Source organism: Cetorhinus maximus, chromosome 16 (assembly GCF_964194155.1).
Source record: "Cetorhinus maximus chromosome 16, sCetMax3.hap1.1, whole genome shotgun sequence".
Classification (NCBI taxonomy): Eukaryota; Metazoa; Chordata; class Chondrichthyes; order Lamniformes; family Cetorhinidae; genus Cetorhinus; species Cetorhinus maximus.
This window is the reverse complement of record NC_135894.1, coordinates 68,475,528-68,497,843: the sequence shown is the minus strand read 5'-3', so window position 1 is coordinate 68,497,843 and position 22,316 is coordinate 68,475,528. Positions and strand designations below refer to the sequence as shown.

The window sequence follows — 22,316 nt, the reverse complement described above, 5'->3', positions numbered from 1 at the left end:
TTGGACAGATTTTTGATAGACAAGGGAGTCAAAGGTAATGGGAGGCAGACAGGAAAGTGGAGTCGAGGCCACTATCAGATCCACCATAATGTTACTGAAAGGCTGAGCAGGCTCAAAGGGCCGAATGGCCTACTCCTGCTCCTAAGTCCTCTGTTTCAAAGGGAACAATAATTTATGCGGCATGAGAAAAGGTGCTAATTGGTTGGCAAGTGGAGCAACATATTAGCAACTCTTTTCTCATGCAATATTAATTATTGTTCCCGTCGAAATTTGGTATTCTTGTATCTCTCCTGATGAGTGCAAGAAGAAAAGCTTCAACTGCCTGTCTCTTATTTCATGCAATAATATAATAGTTATATATTTACACTGTAACAAATTTTATCAATTTCAAGAAAATAAAGTCATCGATTGCAGACCTAACTTAATCTTTTATAAGTGACTTTTAAATGCAGGTCAGTTCTGATTTTAATTTGGGGCATTTGTTGGGCAGGTGGAGGAGTAGTAGGCCCTCATGATAATGTTAGTGAGTGATCGAATTTTAACCCTTGAGCCTATCCTCCATTTGTCTGAGGAGCTGTCTTCCCAATCTCATAGCATGCCCATGTGTTTCGCATATTCCCAGCCTCCCGAAGCCCTTTTACAGCATGGGCGCATCTCTTAAAGTGAGATTGCATTCCCATTTTAATTTTTTTTCTGGAAGAATGTTTCAACAGATGATTAGAAGGGGTATCCCGTTTCTTTGGACTCCCCACCGAGAAGTCATAGTGAAGGGAGCCAGAATAAGCTGGGAAGTACTGTTCTGTAAGAGCTATAACAGTTCCCACTCTCTTTCTCATTCCAATTATACTTACCTCTTCCTTTCCCCTCTGATATCATTCTCTTCTCACATCCTAGCACTTACACAAGCATCAACTCCACTTAGCATTCCTTCCTCCCCTCACATCACACACTTCCCTTTATATTCACGCCTCCCAATCCTAAATCTATCTTGCTCCTTCTTCACCTCTTAGCACATGCACTATATGCACAAGACCTACATATCACTACTTACCTTTTCAACAGCCTCTCTCCTGATGGATAAGGCAGCGCATAATGTGAGGAAGAGGACTAAGACTATGTGGAGGAGTTTCCAACATCACATCATCCTCACCCAAGCAGAGCATGAAGCCCTGGAGATCAATGGCCAATGGAATCACGAGCACTAGGGATGGGGGAGTTGGTGGCTTGCCTGAGTGGGTCTACGGCATATTATTTGTAACCCTTTTCTCACCTCAGTAAATATACAGCAAGTGTCACAATTTCAAGCTGAGTTAGAGGTGTGCTCATGGTGAAACATCCCTTGAAAGTCAGAAGCAGCAGGTGCCAGTAGCAGCAACAACCCAACAGATAACTTGTCAGAAGGCGAGATCTTCTGCCAATTGTATTGACTAGGACAGAGATGAGGATTTCAGGGCATTAGTCATTAAAAGAAAACTGCTTACCACACCTAAGCAGTGCCAGAATGTCTTGGAATGCCTGTCAAGACATTTTGTTTAATGGAAGAATATATGAAGGAGTCAACTTCCAGTCAGTGTGGCATCATCTCACTTGGCATCAATATTCTGCACTCTATCGTGGAGAGTGTAATCACCTACAAGGACAAGTAGCTGGATGCTGTAGCCAGGCCCTCACAAGAGAAGCTTTTTCAGCTTTTGTGCAAGCTCAAATGGCTGCCATGTAGAGCCTGGGCTCAAACCTGTGCTCCATCATATGCTTCCAACCTACTCAGGCAAGGTGCCAGCTCTCCCATTGCTAGTGCTCATGATCCCATTGGTCACTTATCTCCAGGGCTTATCTAGAGGCAGACAACAACCTCGAACAGGCTGTTGGCATAAATGAATCGAGGCTTTCAAGGAGTCACTCGTCCTCTGCTCTTTGCTCTCCCATAGATCAGTGGAAGTGATGAGCCCCAGACCCACAGTGCGTAATGGGAGCACACTCTTAGGATATTAGCATATATACTTCCTCGATTAACACCTAGCATTGTGCCAGGTATGTAGTCAGGGTGCAGCAATCTGCCTTACAGGACAAAACCCCCAGCCATAAACATCTCAAGGATCACAAAATGTAAAACACCATTCTTCACCAGCCTTTGAGACCACAAGCGGAGCACCACGTCGAGTGAGTGAACCTTCTTTTAAGAAAAGCAACAAGGATTGATCACTTTGATGAGAAATAGATGGAAGGCAATTATTATTTCTGCCATTAAATTAATGACCTTTAGGAATTTTGGTGCTTTGTTCTGCAGTGTCTTTTAAGATTAGCTTCTGATTCTGCATTGTCTCAGGGCAGGGGAAAGAGCTGGTTAGTGGGTTCACTGTGCAGTTAGCCCACCCCTCACATTTCTTATTAAGGAAGCTCCCCTTTTGCTTCCTCATCTGTTCTGGCTCGTCTCATTTGATGAGGACTATTGCTGCACTTTCTCCAAGTGCAGGTCTCTCTGCTTGGTCCGGTTATGCAATAAACTATGGATTGGAAGGGTGGAATTTTATGGAGCCCACAAGAACTGGGACTTGATTAGGCGGGATACAAAATTTCAATTTCCTGACGGAGGGTTGAAATGCAGAGATAAAGTCAGTGGCATGTCGAGCCTTACACCGACCTGTGGTGGGTTCATACTTGTAATACTTTTGCATCCATGAATACTCATTATGGTGAAACTTTTGAAAATAAAGCCCTACCTTCAAGATAAGATCAGTGGCACACAAGAATCGCATCACACCAAGTTTGTTTAAAGGTGTCATGCACCAGTTGGCCTTGTGCAGTTGATTGCTGAGGCACAAGGGAGAGGAGCAGAAGAATGGCAGCTTGCATGGAGGCTCAGGACCCCTGGTGCAGCAAGTGTGAGTCCATGGTGAGTGGGGGGAGGGAGGGGCGGAGTAGAATCCGGGGCTTGGGGGAGTGAAGTAGGAAGGGCCTGGTATCCTAGGTGTGGAGAGGGGGTGGTGGGAACAGTCAGTCAAGGTAAGAAAATGAGGGGCCTAAGAGGCAGGGGGAGGAGGAAGGTTGCACTCGAATAGTACTGTCCACATATATACGGGTCCATCTCAGAGTTTTGGCTGGAAGAGGGAACATTCAATCACAGCGGAGAGGTCAGTCCACTCTAAGGTTAGGATAATCAAAGGTCTTGTAGGGCGGGTCACAGAATCTAACAATAACTTTAACAATGATGTGGGGAGGGTCTAGGATTAAAGGGGAATGTCAATGGGGACAGGTGTAGACTCAGGAGAGATGGCATTTCCAGTTGGGCAGTGACAGGGTCTGGGATAATAGGGGGAGGTTGAAGGGTTATAGAGGGAAGGTGCAGAGTATTTTTGGAATGGTCAAGGGTGATGGCAACAAGTGTGAAGGTGGCAGGAGGGTGGAAGGTACAAACCTTACACTTTCTTTGCCTTTTTTTAAACAATTTTTTCAATGTGTCCAGGAGCACATCCTGTGCCAGGATTTCAGATCAAAGTGGGAGGAGCCCACTGTGTGGTGGGTGGAGTTTTGGTTGTGGACAATGGAAGGAGGAGTTGAAAATCTCACTGCTCATCAGTTCTGTGGGTGAAATCCATGGACACACATGTTCTCCTATGCACTAGTGTCTGTCATGCACTGCCTGCCGCCTTCACACAATTATGGGTCTTATACATCCAATATTCCTGCAACCTTAGGAGCAGGAGTAGGCAGTGTGACAAAGGAGGGCTCTTGCAGGTCAACAGCAGAGGCTGCAACACCAACAGTGTGATCACCAACCTGGCTGCCGCAGATGCATCTGTCCAAGACAGTAACGGTAGGAGTGACCACCGCACAGTCATTGTGGAGACAAAGTCCCGCCTTCACAATGAGGATACCCCCCATCGTATTGTGTGGCACTACTACCATGCTAAATGGGATAGATTTAGATCAGATCTAGTAACTCAAAACTGAGCATCCATGAGGCACTGTGGGCCATCAGCAACAGCAGAATTGTACTCGAACACAATCTGTAACTTCATGGCCTGGTATATCCCCCACTCTACCATTACCATCAAGCCAGGGGATCAACCCTGGTTCAATGAAGAGTGCAGGAGGGCATGCCAGGAGCAGCACCAGGCATACCTAAAAATGAGGTGTCAACCTGGTGAAGCTATAACACAGAACTACTTGCATGACAAACAGCATAAGCAGTAAGTGATAGACAGGGCTAAGCGATTGCACAACCAATGGATGAGATCTAAGCTCTGCAGTCCTGCCACATCCAGTCGTGAATGGTGGTGGACAATTAAACAACTCACTGGAGGAGGAGGCTCCACAAATATCCCCATCCTCAATGATGGAGGAGCACAGCACATCAATGCAAAAGATAAGGCTGAAGCATTTGCAACGATCTTCAGCCAGAAGTGCCAAGTGGATGATCCATCTCAGCCTCCTCTGGAGGTCCCCAGCATCACAGATGCCAGTCTTCAGCCAATACGATTCAACCCAGATGATATCAAGAAACGGCTGAAGGCACTGGATAGTGCAAAGGCTATGGGCCCTGACAACATTCTGGCAATATAACTGAAGACTTGTGCTCCAGAACTTGCCACGTCCCTAGCCAAGCTGTTCCAGTACAGCTACAACACTAGCATCTACCTGGCTATGTGGAAAATTTCCCAGGTATGTCCTGTACGCAAAAAGCAGGACAAATCCAACCCGGCCAATTACCGACCCATCAGTCAACTGTCGATCGTCAATACAGTAACGGAAGGGGTCATCAAACGTGCTGTCAAGAGGCACTTGCTTAGCAATAACCTGCTCACTGATGCCCAGCTTGAGTTCCGCCGGGGTCACTCAGCTCCTGACCTCATTACAGCCTTGGTTCAAACATGGACAAAAGAGATGAACTCCAGGGATGAGGTGAGAGTGATTGCACCTGACATCAAGGCAGCATTTGACTGAGTGTGGCATCAAGGAGCCCTAGCAAAACTGGAGTCAATGGGAATCAGGGAGAAAACTCTCACCTGGTTGGAGTCATACCTAGCATAAAGGAAGATGGTTGTGGTTGTTAGACGTCAGTCATCTCAGCTCCAGGACATCACTGCAGGAGTTCCTCAGGGTAGTGTCCTAGGCCCAACCATCTTCAGCTGCTTCATCAATGACCTTCATTCCATTGTAAGGTCAGAAGTGGGGATGGTCGCTGATGATTGCACAATGCTCAGCGCCATTTGCGACTCCTCAAATGCTGAAGCTGTCCATGTCCAAATGCAGCAAGACCTGGACATTATCCAGGCTTGGGCTGAGAAGCGGCAAATAACATTCGCTCCACACAAGTTTCAGGCAATGACCATCTCCAACAAGAGAGAATCCAACCATTGCCCCTTGATGTTCAATGGCAATACCATCACTGAATCGCCCACTATCACCATCCTGGGGGCTTACCATTCACCAGAAACTAAACTGGACCAGTATAAATACCGTGGCTACAAGAGCAGGTCAGAGGCTAGGAATCCTGCAATGAGTAACTCACCTCCTGACTCCCCAAAGCCTGTCCACCATCTACAAGGCATAAGTCAGGAGTCTGATGGAATACTTCCCACTTGCCTGGATGAGTGCAGCTCCCACAACACTCAGGAAGCTTGACACCGTCCAGGACAAAGCAGCCTGCTTGATTGGCACCACATACATAAACATTCATAAATATAAACTCCCTCCACCACCGACGCACGGTAGAAACAGTGTACCATCTACAAGATGCACTGCAGGGATTCACCAAGGCTTCTTAGACAGCACCTTCCAAACCCACAACCACCTAAGAAGGACAAGGGTAGCAGACACATGGGAACACCACCACCTGAAAATTCCCCTCCAAGTCACTCACCATCCTGACTTGGAACTATATCGCTGTTCCTTCACTGTCGCTGGGTCAAAATCCTGGAACTCCCTTCCTAACAGCACTGTGGGTGTACCTACACCACACGGGCTGCAGCGGTTCAAGAAGGCAGCTCACCACCACCTTCTCAGGGGCAACTAGGATGGACAATAAGTGTTGGCCCAGCCAGTGTAGCCCACATCCCAAGAAGGAATAAAGAAAAGTAGGCAGCACCAGAGGGGGAGGCTGGTCAGGATTCAGCCATCCAAAGGAGGCATCGTAGAAGACAGGCACTGGCACAGAGACAGTTGCATAGGAGTCAAGGGTTAACTTTCAAAGCCACTGGCAAAGTAGTTCAGAAGGCATTAGGTTTATTTGGAGAAGACTGCAGAGATCTGAGGCAGCCTGTCTGGAGAAGCACAGCCTTCTGATGAACTACTTTTCAGAGAGATCCCAGAAAGATCTTATGATCCACTTATCTGCGGCTGAGTGCCCCTTGAAATACAGCTTCAAATCCTAAAGGTCAGGTCAGATACTGAGTGGAGCTTCCATGATCTTTAGTTAAAATGATGGCCTGGTCCTAATTATTAAATAGGACCTCCATTTTAATACGGCTGTAAGGTCCCTTCCTGCCTATAGGGCCGCACCTGTCCCAAATCCATGGTTAAAGTGGAGGTGGGCAGAAGTGAGTGGAGTACGGTAGTAAGTACCCTGGACTGCTATCGTAAACACCCACCCAGCTTATTCTCATTGGAACCGGGCCATGTAGCTATCTTTCAGCAACATCAACCCTGTCAATTTTCTGGCTGTTTATCAGGATTTTCAACCTGTCTTTTCTTATAGATTCTCTCATGCCAAAAGTCAAAGCAATGGTCTTATTTATATCCCAGAAAAAAGGATACTGGGGCATTCTGCATTTTGAATCCTTGACCTCTTGAATTCAAAAGGGATCGTCAGACAAGTACAAACTGAAGCAAACACAAAATCAGTATATCTTTTTAAACTATCAGATTTCCTTCCCAAGCGGTTGCCAAGGTCCAGGCTGATAACAAATCTTACAACATTGTATCAGTATGGGGAGAAATTTCCTTTGCGCAGGTTTTAAGCTGAGTTACCAAGATCGGGATTTTCCAGTCCTGCCCGTGGCGGACGAGATTGCGAGCAGAGGGAAAAGTATCGTGGGAGGGAAAAAGTCAGTTTCCTGCCGGCGTAAAAACAGGTTGTGATCGTCCTCTCCTGTCCACAATGGTGGTGTGCTTTTCCTGGCGCGCCATGTCAGGAATGAAATTTGAACACATCAGAATACCATGAATGCTCATCATCATTATCATGAATGCTGTCCCCGTCGGCCACCGCACTTAGTCCAATGAGGGGAAAATCCCGTCCCAAAGCAATATTAGGCAAAAACCAATTATTTTTGACCATTAAACATGCAAGTTGTCAATAATCTGTATTTTCTCTTTCCAATTGCTGGGTGACCTACCACATATTTCCAACAATTTCTGTTTTTATTTCAACATTCATATTGTAGTGAATTCACCACTGGCAGCTCTTTGCTTCACAGAAGCGCAAGGTAAAAATGGGAACTGAGCGAAAGAAGGATATCAAGAGCAGCGACCAAAAGTCTAGTCAAAGAAGTGGGTTTAAAGGAGGTTCTTCAAATAAGGAAAGTGAGGTGGCAAGGAAAGGATTTTCAGAGCATGGTGATTAGTCACCTGAACACATGGACAACAATGGTGGGTAAAGAAAGTGAGGCATTCACAAGCGGGCTGAATGAAAGAAATAGAGAGTTTGGGAGGTTGTAGCACTGCAGGATGTTATGAAAGTAGGAACAGTGAAGCAATGGAAAGATTTAAACACGAGGATAAGGTCTTATTGCAGAACAGTACAAGTTAGTTAATATAGGTCAGTGAGACTATGGGAGACGCTGAGTGAGATGTTGCGGAATAGGATATGGTCAGGGTTTTGGGTGATCTGAAGTTTACAGAAGATGGAGGATGGTAAGCTGGCCAGGAAAGCATTGGAATCGTTAAGTCTGGAGATGACAAAGATGTGGATGAGGCAGGTGGGCTGAGGTATGGCCACAGGCAAATGATGTTACAGAACTGGAAGTAGGTGTTGTTTGTGGTGAAGGGGCTAAAGGTTCAGACTCTTGGCTTAGAAATAGAACTCCAACGTTCTGAACAATATGATAAAGCCTGAGAGAGTGACTGCGAAAGAGGTTGGAGTCAGACCATGAAGAGAGCTTCTGAAATCTTTGTGTAAACAAACCACCGAGGAAGTTCAGAATTCCAGTGGCATTGTCCTCAATTTACACCAGCTGCACGAAATCTATAAACATTACACAAATTGGTTTGTACCAACTAGTATGTCTATATTGCATCATCAGCCCCTGCTGTGCTTCCTCTTTTTTTGATAATCTTTTATCTCCATGAAACAGAACTGAGCTCTAAAAGTGATTTTCAGCTGATCCCAATCTAATCCATTGAATTTGGCACAGGATGTACCAGCGAGGAACCAGATGACACCACTGTTTACTAAATGCTTGGAATTCATGAAAGTGAGATTCCAGACGTAAAAACATTTTGCAATTGTACAATGCGAGCACTAATCTCACTCAATAGCAGGGTGGTGTGGGGGTGGGGGGGGCGGGGGTCATGGGGACACGGTGGAGACAACGTTCATATTTCTATAAATTATAAAGTAACATCAAGATTAAAAAATACACTATTGTGGTTAAATTTCCTTACCTTTTAATTATTCCAGTCTCTGCTGCATCACCCTGCACAATCTTAAATTATTATTGTTGCTTTTGTGTGGTTTGCTGTAGGATAGCAGTCTTGCTTCTTTTATGCAGTGCCTCTTGGAGTTGCTGTTTCCCATGTGAATGTTTCCATATAATAGCTGTGTTGAAATCCTGTTACAATGTAAAGATTTATGCACTTCAGTGGTTCAAACAGTTTGAAACACTCGTTAACCTTATGCCCTTCTTGTAATAAACTATATTTTATTATAAAATTTAGTAAAATATAAAAATGGCTGATTTTAACACCTGGTGGGAGTGGACAGCATTCCAGTGGAGGAGTACAAGTTGGAGACCCTGTAGATTTTAATTTTTTGGGCCTCATTTGAATCCTACTGGGAAGTTGCTTAGCCATTACCAGCAGAACGCAGCAGCAGTCCAGATGCTAACCTCCAGCATCAGGAGAAGGCTACTGATGGCAAGGTAAGTCTGAGGGGAGTGTGGCAGATAGGGTTTGGGAGGCTGGAAAATGGCCCAGGGCAGCAGTGGCCCAGACTTTCTTTAAGGGCCCAGAGGAGTCCAGCAAAAGCCTCATCTGCCGCCAAAACCAGCAGTGTTAAAATCACAGATCGGTAATAATGGAACAGAAAATTGAACTGCTATCTTAAAAAATTCAATCAATAACAAACATTACTGGAACCATTCGTCGAACCATGCACAATGTTTAATTCTTCACTTTCAGGATTTTTTAAGGAAAGCCAGTGTTGAATGAATCCCTCTCAGGAGTAAAACCTTCTTTATTAATGTATTTATAAATTCGTTACGAGTGGATTATGGGGTTTTCCTCACTTACAAAGTAACCTATCCATCATCCTATTCTTATTTGGGCATCCCATTCAACGTAAATACAGCCACATTACTCTTTAAGATTAGCATATTCCTTGAAGTTCCCGACAGTAGTGAGAAACTGTGATTTTCAACTTCTTTATAGACAGTGTTTCAGGAAACAAGAGAGTTACACAGGAATGTGAAACTTTGCCTTTGTTGTTCCAAGCTGAATTTTCTCTCAGTAGGGTGCTATCAATCTGTGAAGAGCTTTGAAGATGAGGGTAATGGTCTTTTTAAATTTAATGCAATTGTATATTGGATTGCAATTGCATATTTAATGCAACTGGCTTACTCTTGCTCCTAATTTTTATGTCCTTGTATATTCTAATATACATAGCAATGCAATCAAATTTGCAGATAATACCCAACTAGAAGTCCAGTAGATTCTGAGGCAGCAGTTCAGGAAATGCAAAAAAGGTTGGAAAGAATATGCATGTTGGCAAAAAAAAATGACAGATGAAATTTGATATAAATAAGCGTAAATTACTACATAAAGGAAAAACAGCCTAAGCATTTTCCATGAATGATGTTGGAATAGCTAAGGATAACGCTGAAAGAGACCTCTGAAACTTAGTAGACTTGGGATTCAGCGTATTCAAACAATGTGGCTATAATTAACAAAACCACCAGAATATCAGAGGATGTAATGATCATACAGTATAGTGTCACAGGCAGACCATACCTTACGAATGCATCCAGTCTGGCTGTCAAAACACAAGGAAGACATTGAAATGCGGGTATCAATGCAACACAGAGTGATGAGCTTGAACCCTTGTGTTAAAATTCTGTGTTTTAAAGAAAGACTGGAGAAATTTGAGCTTTATAGCCTGGAAAGGGTGCATCTGAGAGGACTACAAGGTAGTTAGAGGAATGGATAAGATAAACGCAGAATATTATTTTACGTTAACTAACAAGAATGGGACAAGGGAACATAAATTGAAGATGGTAAAGGTAAATTTATACTGTTATCAAGAAATTCTACACAAAGAATGATCAATGTATGCTTCTAAGAAGAGTACGAAAACAAAAAATCGTGATGTATTCTCAGAATCAAATGGACACTGAATTGTAGGGGCCTTAGGATCTTTATACAACTTTATTCGGAACTCATCCATTAGAGTAAATTTAATACAAAATAAAATTTTAAAATAAAAGTGTAGTTTTAAAAATACATTAAGTTGCAAATAAATACTAAAATGAAACAGTAATCTCTCTCTCTTCTGCCAATAACTGTTGATTAATATGAAAAAGAAAAGAAAGACTTGGCACTTTTCGTAACCTCAGGATGCACCAGAGGTCTTTACTGCCAATGAAGTACTTTGAAGTGCAGTTACTGAAGAGACCCCCTTTACTTCTATCCCACTACATTCTCACCTTGTGGAGTATATGTTCTTCAGGTTAAACAAGTTTTACAGACCTAAATGTATGCCTAAGTAAATAATGAGTAATCCCATGGCAGAAATTTTGTCCCAATATGGAGTAAGAACAGAGGCAGGTGGATGTGCAATTTTGCACCACTGGCTGGTGTGTAGGTTTGCTGGGACCATCCCGACCCGAGGTATTTTCTACAAGTGGGTCAGAGACAGAAGGGTGCAAGCTTTGGGTAGCAACTGAGGTGAGTTAAAGGACAATTATCTGAGGGCGACTGAGTTTTTCCATTCTGTGTCAGCCATGGCTCAGCTAGTAGCATGCTCATCTCTGAATCACAAGGTTCCAGATTCAAGTCTCACTCAGGGCCTTGAGCACAAAGGTTAAGGCTGACACACCTGTGCAGTACCGAGGGAGCACTGTTGGAGGTGTCGTCTTTCAAAGAAGGTGCCATCTGCTTGCTCGGATGGGTGCAAAAGATTTCATGGCGCTATTTTGAATTTCAGGGGAGTTATCCCCAGCAACCTGGCCAATATTTATCCCTCAATCGACATCACAAAAGACAAATTACCTGGTCATGAACACACTGCTGTTTGTGAGAGTTTGCAGTACCCATACTGGCTGCCACATTTCCGACATTACAACAGTGACTACACTTCAAAAATAGTACTTAATTGGCTTTGAGACATTCAATAGCCGTGAAAATCGCAAAATCGCAAGTCTTTCTTTTTTTGTCACTTGCCATTTCAACACTCCACTCTGCTTTCATGCCCACATGTCCGTCCTTGGCTTGCTGCATTTTTCCAGTGAAGCTCAACGCAAACTGGAGGAACAGCACCTCATCTTCTGACTAGGCGCTTTACAGCCTTCCGGACTGAATATTGAGTTCAACAATTTTAGATCATGAACTCTCTCCTCCATCCCCACCCCCTTTCCGATTTTCCCCCCTCCTTTTTGTTTTTTCCAATAATTTATATAGATTTTTCTTTTCCCACCTATTTCCATTATTTTTAAATGTATTTCCATCCATTGTTTTATCTCTACCTTTTAGCCTTTTTCGATTCCTTCACCCCACCCCACCCCCACTAGGGCTATTTGTACTTTGCTCGTCCTGCTTTCTACTCTTAATTAGCACATTCCTTTAGATAATATCACCACCTTCAACACCTCTTTGTCCTTTTGTCTGTGACATCTTTTGGTATCTCCACCTATCACTGGCCCTCTATCCAGCTCTTCTTGTCCCAACCTCCCCCCCCCCTTAAACCAGCTTACATTTCACCCCTTTTCTATTTTCCCTTAGTTCTGTTGAAGAGTCATGCGGACTCGAAACATTAACTGTGCTCCTCTCCGCAGATGCTGCCAGACCTGCTGAGTTTTTCCAGGTATTTTTGTTTTTGTTTTGGATTTCCAGCATCCGCAGTTTTTTGCTTTTTTTCTTTTTTTGTTCCAGCTTTGAGAAACCCTTGCCATCTTTAATTGGATGGCGAGCGCACCCTCTGGCCATTAATTGGCCTGTCAAGAAAAAAAAATCACTGCGAGGTTACTGCTCCTGGAACAGTGAGGGGTTGGAGCCCCATTTGACACTGATGTGGGGGTCCTGACCCATAGCACAAAATCCTGCTCCATGTTGTATTCTTAATGTTTCATATTCATACCCTAACACCAGCCAGTGGTGCAAAATTACATGCCCACCTGCCTCTGTTCTTACCCCATATTGGGACAACCTCACAGTTTAAATGTAGCTCCTTTTTTTTAAGTGCCATTCAGGGCAGTGAAGTCCCCACAGGGCCACAAGAAGAAATGAACGCAATTGAACCTTAAAAGCTATTCCATTGGGAAAAATATTTTTTTATTATCCAACTTCAACTACTACATACTTCTAAATTGTTCTTCAGTCCCACACCTCTGGATTTTACCCACTTGAAGGGATTGCTTACGGTTCAGCTTTGGAACCCCTAAAATTTACATAATTTGCCATTGAAATGAAAGGTGTGATCCTACTTGATAGCTAATTTCAAAAAGAAAAAGTCAAAATCAGAATTTTTGGATTTTTTGTGATTCTGGAATAGACCCAAAATAATGAAAGGGGATTTTGTGTTAATTTCTAATATTCATATCACAAACTGTAATGTTCTTGAACACAAACAGTTATACAGTCTGCTGCAACTTGGTAGTATTTAGGATATGCTATCCTAACTTTTAAAAAAATCATTTCATAAAAATTACTTAACAAGCGCATAAGTCTCTCTGAGCTGAAATGATTGCTGAAAATTCTTATCTAACCAATAAGGTAATAAGGAATGACCCAGAAATTCTTTAACATAAATATTGTTGTAACATATGAGTGGTAATGTTCTTATATAACTTCCATAGACACTATCTTTAAAATTTATAATATTACATAAGAAGATAACAAATAGGAGCAGGAGAAGACCATACGGTCCAGCGAGCTTGCTCCAACATTCAATATAATCATGCATTTCAATTCCACTTTCTTGCCCACTCCCCATATCCTTTGATTCCCTAATGGACCAAAAATCTGTCTACCTCAGTCTTAAATATATTCAATGATGGCATATCCACAACCTTCTGAGCTAGAGAGTTCCAAAAATTCACAACCCTTTGATGAAGTAATTTCTCCTGATCTGAGTCCTGAGGCTCCTTATCCTGAAACTTGTTTTAGATTCATCAGCCAGCTAGGGAAAACAACGTCTTAGTGTCTACTCTGTCAAGCCACTTCAGAATCTTGAATGTTTCAATGAGATCAACTCTCATTCACCTAAACTCTGGAGAACATAGACATAATTTATGCAGTCTCTCACCACAGGAACACCCTCTCATCCCAGTGACAAATCTAGTGAGCTTTCACTGTAGTGCCTCCAGTGTACGTATATCCTTTCTTAAAAAGGAGACCAAAGCTTCACACAGTATTTGCAGAATCACAGAATTTTAACGGCACAGAAGGAGGCCATTTGGCCCATCGTGTCTGCACCAGCTCTCCAAATGAGCATTATGACCTAGTGCCATTGACCTGCCTTTTCCCCATACCCCTGCATATTGCTTCTATTCAAATAATCATCTAATGCCCTCTTGAATGCCTCGGTTGAACTTGCCTCCACCACACTTCCAGGCAGTACATTCCAGACACAAACCACTCGTTGTGTGAAAAAGTTCTCCTCAAGTCACATTTGCTTTTTTTGCAAATCACTTTCAATGTGTGCCCTCTCATTCTTGATCCTTTTACGAGAGGGAACCCTCTCCCTATTGACTCTGTCCAGCCCCCTCATGATTTTGAACATCTCGATCAAATCTCTTCTGAGCCTTCTTCTCTCCAAGGAGAACAATCCCAACCTCTCCAATCTATCCTCATTGCTGAAGTTTCTCATCCCTGGAACCATTCTTGTAAACCTCTTCTGCACTCTCTCTAATGTGTTCACATCCTTCCTATAGGTGTGGCGCCCAGAACTGTACGCAATACTCCAGCTGAGGTCGAACAAGTGTCTTATATAGATTCAGCATAACCTCCTAGCTCTTGTACTCTTTGCCCCTATTAATAAAGCCCAGGATACTATATGCTTTATTAACTGCTCTCTCTACCGGTCCTGCCACCTTCAATGATCAATGCACAAACACACACAGGTCTTTCTGCTCCTGCACTTCCTTCAAAATTTCACCCTTTATTTTATATTGTCTGTCCATGTTCTTCCTACCAAAATGCATCATCTCACACTTCTCAGCGTTGAGCTTCATCTGCCACCTATTTGCCCACTCCACCAACTTGTCTGTCTTTTTGACGTTCTACACTGTCCTCCTCACAATTTACAACACTCCCAAGCTTTGTATCATCTGCAAACTTTGAAACTGTCCACTGCACACCAATCTCGATCATTAATATATATCAGGTGGTTTCGCCAAAGCCCTGTACAATTGGAGCAAGACTAAGTCCAATGTGCCATTTACTTTCCTGTTTGATTGCTGTACTTGCATGCTAACTTTCCCAAGTCTCTCTGAAAATCAACATTCACAGGTTTCACTTTTAAAAAGTATTCTGCTTTTCTATTCTTAAGACCAAAGTGAATCCCCTCACACTTCCCCACATCATACTCCATCTGTCACCTTGCTGCATGTCCACACAACCTGTCTATATCTCTTTGCAGCCTCTCTCTGTCCTCCCCACAGCTTACCTTTCCACCTAGCTTTGTATTATCAGCAAACTTAGATACGTTATTCTCTGTCTCTTTGTGTAAGTCATTAATAGATTTTAAACAGCTGAGGCCCCAGCACTGATCTTTGCGGCACTCTGCTAGTCACAGCCTGCCAAATTGAAAATGCCCCACTTATCCCAACTCTCTGCTTCCTGTCTGTTAACCAATCCTCTATCCGTGCTATTATATCACCGCCAACTCCGTGAGCCCTTAGCTTGTATAATAACCTTTTGTGTGGTACCTTATTAAATGCCTTTTGGAAATCCAAGTATATTACGTTTATTGGCTCCTCTTTATCTACCCTATGAGTTACACCTTCAAAAAAACACTGACAAATTTCCTATCGTAAAACCATGCTGACTTGTTCTATTCGTACTATCTTTTTCTAAGTGCCATTTTTAAGACTTTCTTAATAATAGATTCTATTTCGTGATGACTGATGTCAGAACTGGCCTGTAGTTCCCTGTTTTCTCTCTCCCCCTCCTTTCTTGAATAGTGGTGTTACATTTGCTAACTCCCAATCTGCTGGGAATGTTCCAGAATCTAGTGAATTTGGAAAAATCATAGCCAGCGCATCCACCATCTCTGCAGCTATCTCTTTTAGAACCCTAGGATGTAAGCCATCAGGTCCTGGGGGTTTGTGGTATTTTAGTCCCTTAAGTTTTTCCAGGACTTTTTCTCTGCTGATATTAATGACCTTCATTTCCACACTCTTATTAGCCTCTAGGTTATCCTCTATTTATGGTACACAACTTGTGTCTTCTTATGTGAAGACAGGCACAAAATATTTGTTAAAGGTCTCTGCCATTTCGTCATTCTCCATGACAATTTACAAACATACGAATTAGGAGCAGGAGTAGGCCACTCAGCTCTTCAAGCCTGCTGTGTCATTTAATAAGATCATGGCTGATCTGATTTCAACCTCAACTACACATTCCCACCTACCCCCAATAATCTTTCATCCCTTTGCTTATCAAGAATCTATCAACCTATGCCTTAAAAAATACTCAAGGAATCTGCTTCCAAAACCTTTTGAGGAAGAGTTCCAAAGACTCACAACCCTCTGGAAAAAAAAAAATTCTCATCTCTGTCCTAAATGGGAAACCCTTATTGTTAGACGGTCTCCCCTAGTACTAAATTCTCCCACAAGGGGAAACATCTGTTCCACACTGATGTGGTTAAGTCCCCTCGGGATCTTATATGTTTCAATCAAGTCACCTTTTACTCTTCTAAACTCCAGCAGATGCAAGCCCAGCCTGTCCAACCTCTCCTCATAAGATAACCCACGTATTCTAGATATTAGTTGAGTAAACCTTCTCTGAACTGCTTCCCCACTTTTGTATTCAATTCCTCTCAGAATAAATGATAACGTTCTATTCGCTTTCCTAAATACTTGCTGTACCTGCACACTAGCTTTTTGTGATTCATACACTAGGACACCTAGATCTCTCTCTTCTCAGAGCTCTGAAATCTCTCACCATTTAGATCATATGCTTCTTTTTTATCTTTCCTGCCAAAATGGACAATTACACACTTTCTTACATTATATGCCATTTGCCAAGTCTTTTCCCACTCACTTAACCTATCTATATCCCTTTGTAGCTGCCTTATGTCCTCTTCACATCTTACTCCCCTATCTATCTTTGTGTCATCAGCAAATTTTGTAATCATTACCTTCAGTTCCTTCATCCAAGTCATTGGTATATATTGTAAAATGTTGGTGCCCCGCACTGATCCCTGTGACACAACACTTGTTACATCTTGCCACCAGAAATATATGCATTTATGTCTTCCCTCTGTTTCCTGTTAGCTAGACAATCTTCCAGCCATGCCAATATGTTACCCCCTACACCATGAGCTTTTATTTTTCACAACAATCTTTGATGTGGCACCTTATCAAATGCCTTCTGGAAATCTAAATACAGCACATCCACCAGTTCCCCTTTATCCACAACATATGTTACTTCTTCAAATTACTCCAATAAATTGGTTAAACACGATTTCTCTTTCACACAACCATGTTGACTCTGCCTGATTACCCTGAATTTTTCCAAATGCCCTGCTATAACATATTTAATAATAACTTCTAACATTTTCCCTATGACAGCTGTTAAATTAACTGACCTGTAGTTTCCTGTTTTCTATCTACCTCCCCTTTTGAATAAAGGAGTTACATTTGCTATTTTCCAATCTAATGGAACCTTCCCTGCATCTAGGGATTTTCGAAAATTAAAATGTATGCATCAACTATCTCACTAGTCACTTCTTTTAAAGCCCTAGGATGAAGTCCATCAGGACCTGGGGACTTGTCAGCCCACAGCTTCAACAATTTGTTTAGTACCACTTCCCTGGTGATTGTAAGTTTCCCTGAGTTCCTCCCTCCTTTCCATTTCCTGATTTACAGCTGTTTCTGGGATGTTATTTGTGTCCTCTATAGTGAAGACTGATGCAAAATACCTGTTCAATTCATCTGCCATTTCCTTGTTTTCCATTATTAATTCCTCAGACTCACTTTCAAGAGGACCAATGCTCACTTTGTCTACTCTTTTCTTCTTTAAATAACTATAGAAACTCTTACCATCTGTCTTTGTACTTCTAGCTAACTTTCTCTCAAACTCTTAATTTTTCCTTCCTTATCAACCTTTGGGCCATTCTTTGCTGTTCTTTATATTCTGTCCAATATTCCGACTTGCCACCTTCTTTGTGCAATTATATGCTTTTTCTTTTAAGTTTGATACTATCTTTAACTTTTTTACCTAACCACGGATGGTGGATTCTCCCCTTGGAATTTTTCTTTCTTGTTGGAATGTATCTAATCTGTGCATTCTGAAATATCCCCTTAAATGTGAGCCACTGCATCTCTATTGACCCATCTCTTAACCTAATTTAACTGAACACTTTAGCTATCTCTGCTTTCATGCCCTCATAATTGCCCTTATTTAAATTTAAAATACTAGTTTTAGACCCATTCTTCTCTCCCTCAAACTGAAAGTAAAATTCAATGATATTATGATCATTGCTACCTAGGGTGCCTTCACTATAAGGTTATTAATTAATCCTATCTCGTTGTACAATACCAGGTCTGGTATAGCCTGCTCTCTGGTTGGCACCAGAATGTGCTGTTCTAAGAAACTATCCCGAAAACATTCTATAAATTCCTCATCTAGGCTTCTTTTGCCCATTTGATTTTTCCAGTCTATATGTAGATTAAAATCTCCCATGGTTATTGCAGTACCTTTCTGACAAGCTTACATTATTTTTTCCTTTATACCCCATCTTACTGTATGTTTACTGTTAGGGGCCTGTACACCACTCCTACAAGTAACTTATTGCCTTTATCATTTTTCATCTCTACCCAAGCTTCTACATCCTGGTTTCCTTAACTTAGGTCATCCCTCTCTATTGTACTAATACCATCATTAATTAAGAGCTACCCCTCCACCTTTTCCTAGTTTCTTGTCCTTCCTAAATGTCACATGCCCTTCAATAATCAGCTCCTGATCTATGTCAGCTTGCAGCCATATCTCTGTAATGGCTATTAGATCATAGTTATTTATTTCTACTAGAGCTATCAGTTCATCTGTTTTATTTCAAATGCCACGTACATTCAGATATAGAGCCTTTAGTTTTGTCCTCTAATAATTTTTGTAACCTCTAGCCTTATCTGATGATTTACTCTTAGATTTGTACTCCCTGCACTCTCTGTCCCTTCCTGGCATGGTCAGTTTATCATTTCCCACATTAATACCTTTTTCTCTTGCCATGTCTCTACTCTTTGATTTACCACATCTTCCCAAATTTGATCCCTAGGTCCCACTATTTAAAACCCTCTCTACTTCCCTTGTTATGCAGCTCACTAGAACACTGGCCACAGCACGGTTCAAGTGTAGACTGTCCCAACAGTACAGCCCCCACTTTCCCCAGTGCTGGTGCCAGTGCCCCACGAACTGGAACCCACTTCTCCCATACTCGTCTTTCAGCCATGCATTCAGCCCTCTAATTTTATGTACCCTATGTCAATTTGCATGTGGCTCAGGTAATGATCCAGAGATTTGGAGCTCTGCTTTTTAATTTAGTACCTAGCTCCTCATACTTTCTATGCACAACCTCTTTTCTAGTTCAACCTATGTCATTGGTACCTACATGGACCATGACAACTGGATGCTACTCCTCCCTCTGCAAGTTCCTCTCCAGCCCTGTGCAGATATCCCAAGTCCTGGCACCAGGCAGGCAACACAGCCATCTTTGCAGCAGAGAAAGGTGTCAAGCCTCCTCACTATACTGTCCCCTACTCCCACTACATTTCTTTTTGCTCCCCACACTTGAATGGCTTCCTGTACCACTGTGTCATGTTCAGTTGCTCATCCATCTTGCAGCCCCCCGCCTTCATCCAAACAAGCTGAGAAAACCTCAAACCTGTTGGACAATTGCAAAAGCTGACACTCCTGCACTCTGGGTCCCCTTACCTGACTCACTCGCAGAAACACCCTCCTGTCCCTGACCACTACCAAATCAGACAGCCCTATCCTAAGGGGTGTGACTGCCTCCTGCTACAAAGCATCCATGTAACTTTGCCCCTCCCTGATGTGTCGCAGTGTCTACAGTTTGGACGCCAGCTCAACGACTGAGCTGAAGCTCCTCGAGCCACAAACACTGTAGATGTGTTTGCCCTCGATCACACTGGCATCCAGGAGTTTTTTTTTAATTTGTTCATGGGATGTGGACATCACTGGCTAGGCCAGCATTTATTGCCCATCACTAATTGCCCTTGTTCAGAGAGCATTTAAGAGTCAGCCACATTGCTGTCTGGAGTCACATGTAGGCCAGACCAGGTAAGGATGACAGATTTCCTTCCCTTAAGGACATTAGTGAACCAGATGGGTTTTTACAACAGTCAGCAATGGTTTCGTGATCATTAGACTTTTAATTCCAGATTTTTATTGAATTCAAAGGGATTGGAACTTGGGTCCCTACAGCATTACCCTGGGTCTCTGGAATACTACTCCAGTGACAATACCACTGTGCCACTGCCTCCCTACATGCTACAGCCTTGGTACATCACCTGTACTGTCATCCTTAATTTGTTTTAATTAATTACATTATTCAATTACTTATTTTCCTTTTTAATATAGTTTATTCACCTTACCACTAGTTTGTACACTATTTTAAACCTTAAGACTGGAATAGACCTTAACCACTTACCAGATACTCACCAGCTACTTTAGAGTAAAAACCAATTCTGAAAAAATTAGAAAAAGCAAAAAGAAAAGGAACACCTCCTCACTGAACTCCCCACTCACCAAACTCCCAAGTATGCATTCAGTTCCAAAGCTGCACTCGTTTCTCCTGTCTCTACTTGTAAGGGATTACCATCTACTTTAGCTATTATCTTTTTTTATATATTGTAAAAGCTGAATGTCCAGTTTAGCACCATAGTTAAACGAAGGGCGAAAGGGACAATGGGGCTCGAACATATTGTCCCCAATGAAGAGTCTCGCAATAGTTTAGTGTCTGGTCTTTATTCTGTAGTTATTGTATTTGATGAAAGGACATATGAGTTTGATCTGCTCAAAAAGGACAGCACTGTACTCCTGGCAGTCAATGCCTTATGCCAAGAATCCTATGGAACAAGGGTTGTTTTTCTCTGAGGTGGTTATGATGCGTTTTCCTCGGAATATCCAGAATTTTGCACTAAGCCTTCACTTCCTTCGGGGTCATCTCTATCTCTGAGCGCCAACAGCAACCTCAACAGTGCAGAGTCCAGCCGCAGTTCCTGCGAGACTCCCCTATATGATCAGGGTGGACGTGTTGAAATCCTCCCTTTCCTCTATCTCGGAAGTGCCTATCATGCATCAAGGAAGGACACGCTGGACGCCCTGGGGATCACAGCCCTGATTAACGTCTCTGCTAACTACCCGAACTACTTTGAGGAACATTATCAATACAAATGCATTTCTGTGGAACACAGTCACAAAGCGGACATCAGCTCCTGGTCCATTGAGGCTATTGAATTTATAGACTCTGTGAAGAATACTGGTGGTAGGGTGTTTGTACACTGCCAAGTTGGCATCTCTCAATCTGCCACCATCTGCCTGGCTTATCTCATGGGGGCAAACCGGGTGAAGTTGGATGAAGCTTTCGAGTTCGTTAAACAACGCAGGAGCGTCATTTTCTCCAATTTCAGCTTCATGGGACAACTCTTGCAGTTTGAATCTCAAGTATTGACCCCTTCATGTTCGACAGAGGCTGCCAGTCCATCAAACAACCCTTCTGGCACTTCAACTTGATTTGTCTTTAACTTCCCTGTCTCCATGCCTGTCCGCCCAGCAGCTAGTCCCCTGAATTACCTCCAGAGTCCCATCACCACATCCCCCACATACTGACCTACTGGAAAGAGTGACTTTTTTAAAGACTAAGCCAAGTACAATAAGCTGAAAGATTGTGTTCATATCCTTTTTTCAATGTACAGAAACCCATCTATGATGATTTCCAGACCAGGATTTTGCTTATTGTTTTGAAGAATTGCAATACCTCAGCCAGACCCATGCACTGTGTCAATTCTGAAAACTCTCTGGGGAGGACACAACTGGCATTTTAGCACTTTTTTAATACTTTTTAAAAAAATTTGACTGAACTCTAAGTGACAACAGTTCATACTGATTGTCAATTTGATAATAAAAGTTCTCAATCTGTTTTTATATTCTTGGATAATTTACTCTCATATTCTATTTTTTCCATTATTATCAACCTTTTGGTGGCCCTTTGCTGGTTTCTAAAACCTCTTATTTTAATTTAGTGCTGTCCTTAACTTGCTTTGTAAGCTAATGATGGATTTTGTTGCTGACTTGTTGTTCTATAATTGAATCTATTTGGTTGAACACTTTGAATTGTTTCTTTAAATGTTTCCCACAGTTCATTTATTACCATACCTTTTAACCTATTTATCCAATCAACCTTAGCCAGTTCTCCCAACTGCTGCTACTTGTAGCTACTCCTACCAGGAGATCTGGTGTCATGGTATGTCACACTCAGTCTTCTCTCCACTTGACTGCATGAGTGCTCATCCAACAACACTCAAGAAGCTTGACACCATCCAAGACAAAGCAGCCCGCCCGAGTGGCACCCCTTCCACAAACATTCACTCCCTCCGCCACCAACGAACAGTGATAGCAATGTACACCATCTACAAGGTGCACTGCAGGAACTCACCAAGGCTTCTTAGGCAGCACCTTCCAAACCCATGACCGCTACCATCTAA

The 22,316-nt window shown here is 42.5% G+C and overlaps 1 protein-coding gene and 1 pseudogene across 2 annotated transcripts in view; both read left to right on the top strand.

Moving 5' to 3' along the window:
• gpr156 (G protein-coupled receptor 156) overlaps positions 1-22,316 on the top strand; it is a 117,021-nt gene that overhangs the window by 6,715 nt on the left and 87,990 nt on the right. The window lies entirely within an intron of this gene.
• LOC144691662 (dual specificity protein phosphatase 1-A pseudogene) lies at positions 20,476-21,697 on the top strand (annotated as a pseudogene).